Raw genomic sequence first — 8,419 nt, forward strand, 5'->3', positions numbered from 1 at the left:
GAGTCAAAATGCCTTCATCCCCTTTTTCCCCTGCTCTGAATTTTTAGGGAAAATTCCACGATGATACCGACTTTATCTGCCCACTTCACTGCCCTATCCCCAAACCAAGCACATTCCATATCCCTTATGACAAGAATTATTTGTGGAAGGAAAGGAAGGAAGGGAGAGAGGAAGGGAAGGAGGGAAGGAAGGGAAGATGGAGGGAGGAATCTTAGAAAATTCATCTTTCAGTACCATAGCAACAAACCATACAATAAGTATCTTCAAGCATTTAATATGTGATCTGTATTCTGGAAGTTTATAAGGGAAATGCCAGTCAGGATTATCACCCTCAAGATGTTTTTAAAAATCGAAACAAAAAATCGACACAGAAGAGAGTGGGGAAGGACAGCTTTGTGGTGTGAGGGGACTGAGGGAGCCTGAAGCTGCAGTGATACCCGCCTTAGGGGAGAGAAGAGAGCAGGCCTTCCAGGAGAGCAGCTAACACAGGAGGAACTTGATTCCTCGTTTCGACGTGCTTAACGTGCTTGACGTGCTTGATGTGCGAAAGATCCAAACAACTCAGCGAGTCAGAGGCCAAGAACACCAGAAGGTGACAATGGCTATGCTATGAGCATGCAGTGACTCCGTGAGTCATTGCTAGAATGTCAAAGGGATTTCTTAGTCAGGAAACAGTCCCTGCTTCAATGTTGATAATCAACAGCTTAGACAAACATACAAGTAAGGAGCAAACAAGCCGGCGCAGAGCCATGGCCCTTCAGAGGCAGGCCTGTTCTGTCAAAACATCGGCGCATTGACAGAACTTGCACCCTCAGACCCTTTCAATAGCACAATGGGACTCCTTGATTCACTCCCTGCTCTTGGTTAGGCATGTCACTCGAGGGGGAATGATCGACACTGAGCTAAAACTCAATATTCATGAGATATCTAAATTATTCTTTTTCTTTTATTATTTGTGGAGCAATTTGTCATTTCCAGGTAAAGATACTGCATGCACATTCACCTCAGGTACAAATCCTGATCCAAGCCATTGTACGTACTTTCCATTGAGCAGACTATGACATGTAATTACTTGTAATGTAATGTGGTATTCATCACTGGAGGAAAATTGGGTTTTGTGATTTAGAGTAAAATAGCTCTTAAAAAAAGAGGACAGGGTTTATCTTTTAACCAACATGTAACCTTGAATAAATTACTTAGTATTTTTAGCCTCAGTTTTCTTATGAGTAAAACACTTAAGTAGATAGAGGAATGATCTCTAAGCTTCCGTTATAGCTCTGAGATTCAGTAAATCCAATCTCCATGTTTCCCTGAAACAAAAACCAATCCTAAAAGGATGCAGTCTACTCTTGAGGATCATTCAGGTCCCTGAATATTTTGAATTACTAGCTAAGTGGGTCAACCTGCTCCATGGGACTGCATCAAATGGAAGACCATTATCTTTCTCCCTGTAACTGAGATAAGTGAAAAGACCTGGACATTTGGAGATGCTACCAGCAGATCCTTTTTGTAGTGCTTATCTCCCTGAAGTATTATAAAACCACTTTTGCCCTAAAAAAAATCAACTAATAATTCTGCCACCAAATATTTACAGTATTGCCAAAAAAAGAGACTCAAGTTTGAAACTAGAAGATCTAGATTTTATTACTGGCTTTGCCATACGTAAGTATGACCTTTGATTCTTAACACTCAGGAACTCACAGCCTAACTCTTTTAAAAAGAAAATAGGAATGGGGGAAAGGAAGAATATCTTCCATGCTGGCTCACTGGTTTGTCTGGAGGACCTAGGAGATAATTGGCATAAAACTGCTTCATAAACTTAAAGTGTTCGACAAATGTAAGAGATGGTATTTTTTTTATTGCAAACCATTGTTCTTGTGATTGGAGGAAGTAAGATCTATAAACACAGTGATGGCCTAAACGTGTGTTTAAAAACTTAAGTTTAAAAGTTAATACCTTTAGTCCAGGCAACCGAAAGCACGCTGACCCTACCTCAGAATCAGAGTGTGATATAAAAATGCCACCGTTGACACCAAAATGCATATTCCACTTGCCCTTCTGCTTTGCTCTAAATTGAGAAGTTCGAGGCAGAAGGATCTGATTAGCTAATCGTTAGTCACATGGCTGCATAGGGGGAAAGCTGGGAAAGCAAGCACCTAGAGGGAGGTGGACTCTTGTCCATCTAGATTTGTGGTGGGGAGTTTTCCCAAGCATGGGAAGGGGGTTCAGACGGTAGGTGATCAGAAACACATATCAACTATGAGGCTGTTTTGGCCACCCCAAACTGCTGCTTTTCTCCCTCAACCAGGACCTAAATGGATATTGGAAAGTTCTAGGCTTCAGCTATACATACATTTTTTTAAGATACAATTTACATATCATATAATTCATCCATTTAAAGAGTACAATTCAGTGGTTCCTAGTATATTCAGAGTTGTGCAACTATGATCACTATCTAATTCCAGAATATTTTCATCACCCCAAAAAGAAACCCTGTTTCTTTTAGAATCAAACCTTACATAATCACCAATCTACTTTCTGTCTCTATATATTTGCCTGTTTTAGACATTTCATATAAATGGAATCAATATGTGATAAAAAAATTAATGCCTTTAGCAAGGGGAGCATTTTTCATTGCTATCATTATTGAGAGGACAGAAGGACATCGGTGTTAGCAATCTGAAGAAAACTCATCAGAGGGAGCTCCAGCCCTTAAAGATTATTAAACCATGTGACAACACAGGCAAGTAGGCAACTGGAGCACCTCCTAACCTGAAGCACCTCAGGTGATAGTGGCATAACTCACCCTTTCCTTAGCATCCAGTGCAACTGACACCAAGCAAACATCCTTACCCAAGTAATAACACCACTAAGGTGGGTCAGCATCACACCTCTTCCCTGAGAGCACTCCTGGGACAGGGATTTTGAAAGTCATGGTGGAATCTCCATCTAAGTCTCTTGGTCTACCATGGAGACCTAATGAAAGCTGAACTTCAACTGCTATTTATGTGCTCATCCAGGCCAAAAAGGAACATGAACACAACCCCATAGCCATCTCCATTACCTGAGTTGGAATAATCACATCAGGTAGCCTGATACACAAACAATAGTTGGGCTGGGTTCTTCTTGACTTTCTTACAGGGCAGAACTTTTCCTGAAAATCCTGAAGTTCATATGTTTACAATTAAAGGCAATGAGGCTCAAAGAAGAGCCAGCCTCATGGATCACTTGTGTTTTATTTTTGGCTTTGTTTTCATTAGAGGCAACACTGAACTGGGTTGTGAGCCTTCCAGGGAGTTGCACAACCTCAGCTTTTAGAGATTGTGTTTCATGGTCATGGAAAAAAAATAATTGGATTTAATAGGTTTTCACAATCATATTATCTACTTAACCTTCCAAGATCATTACTCACTTAATTGTAAGCCCCATGAAAAAATCACAGGGTATGGGCCACACCACACATTCATAGCAACAAAAAAGCTGATTCTTCACAATTGATGTAAAATCTAAATGTTACATCAAGAATCATTTCAAGTGTTCTAATTGAAGTCCCTTAGATTTGAAATAATTGCACACCTTTGATAAGTTCCCATTACAAAATGGATACTTCCATGTTATATATGTTTGTGTGTATGTATATATATGTGTACATAAAGATACATTTACATGTGATATTTATATATCTGCTTACAAACAGATCATAAAGATCTCAAGTGACCAAATGCATGCCCTGAGCTGTGGGTGTTGCTCTCTTATACTCTCATTACCCTTATAGAAGAGTAACTACTCCTAGGGATTTCCAGGTCCATTTGAAGATTGGACCTTGTATCATAGTGGACAGCACATAGAACACATCACATGTACGGGATAATGGGCTTCTGTCCCGTAGGAAGTGAATTCTTTGCTTTGGTCTTAGATTACCACAACAGGTCATACAGGTTATAAGAAGCTTTAATTAGCTGTTCTTCAAATTAGAGCATTCTTCAAGCTCCAAAAGATGTTTTCCATCTTGACACCATCTAAAGGAAAATCTTGAACGAGAGCCTTACTCGCAATCTGGTTCTTATTCTCTCATTTAATTCTAAGGGATTAATGGAAAACAAAAGCAACTTTTTTACTCTCTATACAGAACGTACTAAAATTGGATTCCTCCTTCCTGTTCTGAGCCAAGGCGTCAGATCCATGTTGCTTCTGCCAGCTATTTTCTTCAAGTCACAACGTCCTTGTTTGTGTTGACTCCCAGCGTTCCATGTGACACTGTCAAGCCAGGCTTAAACTGCCCCACATCCTCCCACGGAGGTCTTGTTTTGTTGTTGAGAAAGACAGCCTGAAGATGAGGTGCCGCATGTTCACAACGCAACTGAAATGCCGCCCAGCCGGTGAACGGCAGAGCTGGCAGGTGAGGATGAAGCTGGCTGGCAAGGACAAAACACTTGAGTCTCTCTAGACTCCGACCATCCTTAGGGCCTGGACTAGGAAGAACTTTCCTTATCTAGGCTTGCCAGCCCTTCCTAAGCCTGCCCCAAGCCTGTCAAGGAAAGAAAGTTACAGACCTTGGGTTCCTCTGTAGTGACTTTCTGCAGTAGGACAATGAATGAAAGAAAATAAACCTGTCTTCTTTGTAAAACCTTTTGTAAGTCTTTCTATAAGTTGCAGGATAAAAAAGAAAAACTAGATGAGCCTGATTACACATTTCTTTCAGAGATATGTGGAGACAGTTTTGTAATAAAATAAAAATCTTATTTATTCCCTAAACTGTAAAAAAAAAACCTACTTAACATTAGGTAATCCCTTAATGTAGTGGCCCAAACAAAGAAGATTTGGATAGATTACTATTCTAGTTTTCAGAAGGTTATTTTCAGTGAAAAGACCTCTTTATGAACACTTAAAAAGGTTGGTATCTGATTATTGGTTGATACAACTGAAAGAGCACATGAGAAGATTCTGTGGAATGCTACCAGTGCCCTGCGATGGCACAAAACAGCCACATGCTCCAATTATCATGCCCTCCCTACCCTACTCTACCTCCTCTCACCTTAGCATATGGCCAATACTGAACAAACTCACTTTCTTTGCCTCTCTTCCACACGTCACCCAATATTCTCAATGTGATTCCCTAAGCTTTACTTCACATTTCATTTCTGATTTTAAACTTGCTATGTGGTATCTTGGCCTCAGTGTCTCAACAACAGAGCCACAACAAACAGGCTTCATCAGGACTATCTACTCCAGGGGATAATGCAAGCTGGGTTGGGCAGGAAAACCCTTTGGAGGTTTAGAACCTCAGGGGATTCTAGAATCATTCCATCCTCCTAAGGCCCCTCTGGGGGGACCAGTCTCTATCTCTTTCCCCACCACCCTTGTCCACATACACATGAAATATTTTTCTTCTACTCCCATTTTGCAAGCATCTAAGCAAGGTGGAAACTGATTTTAATGACACGGGCATTCATTAAAAACCAGCTACCAAGAGCCCACTTAGTCTAGCATGTGCTAAGTGCTATGTATATAGAGCTGAAAAGACAGACAAAAGTGATGGTGGGTGTTAACAATAATCATTAAGGTCATCCTGGTTCCTTTGTTCTGAGTCAATGGTCGCTATTAACCCTTAGCTTTATATGGCTTTTAAAGAGTTTGACATACCTGACCTCATCTGATCTTCACAATAATCTTGTTGGATAGGTCTTATGCATTTTATAAATGAAGAAACTAAGGCTCGGAGGCACTGAGTGATTTAGTCTGAAATCACATTGGAAGTAAGGGGCAGAATCAGGAGTAAAGTTAACACTTCTGGGTATAAATCCACTGCTTGCTCTGTACAGCATCACCAACCTCTGGAGGGTCAAGGTGGGAAGTATTTTTCCAAGAAACTATCTGGTAGTAACATAACAACAAACAGGTCTTGAACACCTACCATATGCAAAACCTGCCCTGGCCTCTGGGAAGATGTAGCAATACAAAGTTGAAAGGTAACATTGTCCCTACTCAAAGGAGCTTAGTGAGAGGAAGAGAAGTCTTTGAATGTCAACAACTAATTCAAGGGAGATAATGAATTGAGGTGAAAAGAAAGTGCTTTGTAAGCGTTGGAATCTAAAGGATGCAGGTTGAATTTGGGTATTATTTTTGAGGGATTATCTTTATACCCCTTCCCAATTGCTCTCGGGCCAAGAATCCAGGAGCAGCAACATAGTTTTCCTTATGGAGTTTTCTACAGTGGAGATGGAATTATGATCCAGCTGACAGAAGTATTCTGATTCCTAATATTTATTTCCTAACTTAATATCATATTCTTAATAACTAAATAAAGTGATTTTATTTTATTAATAAAAGTCCCTTGGAATTTGGTAACTCTGCATGAGTCCTTGAGAACCTAAAAACTTTCAGAGAACTAATTGTTTTAAGCCACAAGGATAAATAAATAAATAAATTAAATAAAGAGAGACCTTGGACCATTATGATCATCTGTGAAATTTTACCTAAAATGGTCACCAGGTTCTTGCTTTTGACATATAACTTAGCTTTGAAACCTCACAATGATATGGCATGACAAACTGAGACTGTAACCATTTCTTTGGAGAGTCAGGAAAAATTCATTGAGTATTGCTATTGGCCATCCTGGATGGCTGAAAAAGTGCCACTCACAGCTAATAGCAGTGACTCTGCTAATAAAAGAGGCTCTGGACCAAGTCAAATGTTCTTTAGCACAGAAATACCAGGCTAACTTTTGTGCAAGGAGACTTGCACTTTTTTGAAGACTTCCTTTTTTGAAGACTTCTTACCCTGTATATTGGAAGGAAATGGATTCCAGACTCTGTTATGCTACTCTAGTATGCCCTGTGAAATACACTGTATCTTTGAGTAAAGAACTTTGCTTCCCTACTTTGAGTTCTAAAAGGGAGTCAGCTCCTTCTGTGGATATCAGAAGAAATATCACTGGTTATAACAACAGTCTTGGTTTTTTTTTAGCTACTAAGAATTCTTAAAAAAAACATATATATATATATATATAAAGATTTATTCATTTATTCTGCCCTCCCCCCCCATTGTCTGCTCTCTTTGTCCATTCACTGTGTGTTCTTCTGTGTCCACTTGTATGCTCATCAGGTGGCACTGGGGATCTGTGTCTCTTTCTATTGCATCATTTTGCTGCATCAGCTCTCCGTGTGTGTGGCACCACTCCTGGACAGGCTGTAGTTTTGCACGGGGTGGCTCTCCTTGTACAGGGGCCACTCCTTGCACTCCCCTTATGCAGGGATGCCCCTGCGTGGGCCGGCACTCCTTGCAGTGCAGCAGCACTGTGTATGGGCCAGCTCACCACACGAGCCAGGAGGACCTGAGTATCGAACCCTTGGACCCCCCATATAGTAGGCAGACGCTCTATCTGTTGAGCCACATCTGCTTCCCTAATATATATTTTTTCTAAGTTAACCATAGTTGCCTTCTGTTTAAAGGACTCTTGCTATTCCCTCCCCAATTTTTTCATCACAACACTTCTAAACCTAGATAAGCATCTATATTCTCTTCTCCCTCTCCTTATAGTGGAAGTGTCCCTTCTTCTACTGAAAGCCAATTCTTTTGGTAAGCTCTAGATCCAAACCCCTCTCACATTTGCAGGGACCCCATTCTTTGTGTTATCTTCTCTTTCCTGCATCATCAGCACCATCAGTCTCTCCCTAGATCCTTGCTGTAAGCCTATAAAAAGGCTCTGCTATTAACCGTCTTAAATGTTCCCCTTGCCCCTGCATCCCCTCTAACCACCACTCCTCCTCTCTACTCAATTTCATAGCCAGACTTAGAGTTGTCTAGAAGTGCTGCTCCAGTTTCCTCATTTCCCAATTCTCTTTTCATCTCACTTCTTTCTGACTTCCACATCTACCACTCCACTAAAACCAAAACTGTTCTTGTCAGGTCACTGGTAACGTCCATGTTGCCAAGTCCGTTGGGTATTTTCCTGTTCTCATCTTACTTACAACATGGTCTAGTTGGCCATGTCCTCCTGCTTGAAGTCTCTTCTTGACACAGCAGCAGGCTGCTCTTGCTTGGAGTAGGGTGAAAGAGCAAAAGCGGTGGCTATTGTGGGAGTTGTGGAAGCTGAGGTACTAGGAGGCCCAAGAGAAGGAGGATGGGAAACTCATTCCATTCTTAAACAACAGTAAGTGTGATCTTAAATAACTCAGATCCTCTCACTCCTCTGCTTCAAATGCTGCACTGAAATCCTACTATGCTTAGAGTAAAATCCACACTCTTTAAAATGTCCCCAAGAAAATTTCCATGTAACTGGCCCTATCTACATCCTCAACATCAAAAGCATTCTCTTGGCTTGAGCAATATCATGCATTTTCATTCCAAAATGTGAAGAGTGTTTAAGAGCTGTTTTAGTCTTGCTTTTTTTTTTTTTTTAACTATATAAAGTCATTGT

This window comes from Dasypus novemcinctus, chromosome 11, assembly GCF_030445035.2.
Source record: "Dasypus novemcinctus isolate mDasNov1 chromosome 11, mDasNov1.1.hap2, whole genome shotgun sequence".
Classification (NCBI taxonomy): Eukaryota; Metazoa; Chordata; class Mammalia; order Cingulata; family Dasypodidae; genus Dasypus; species Dasypus novemcinctus.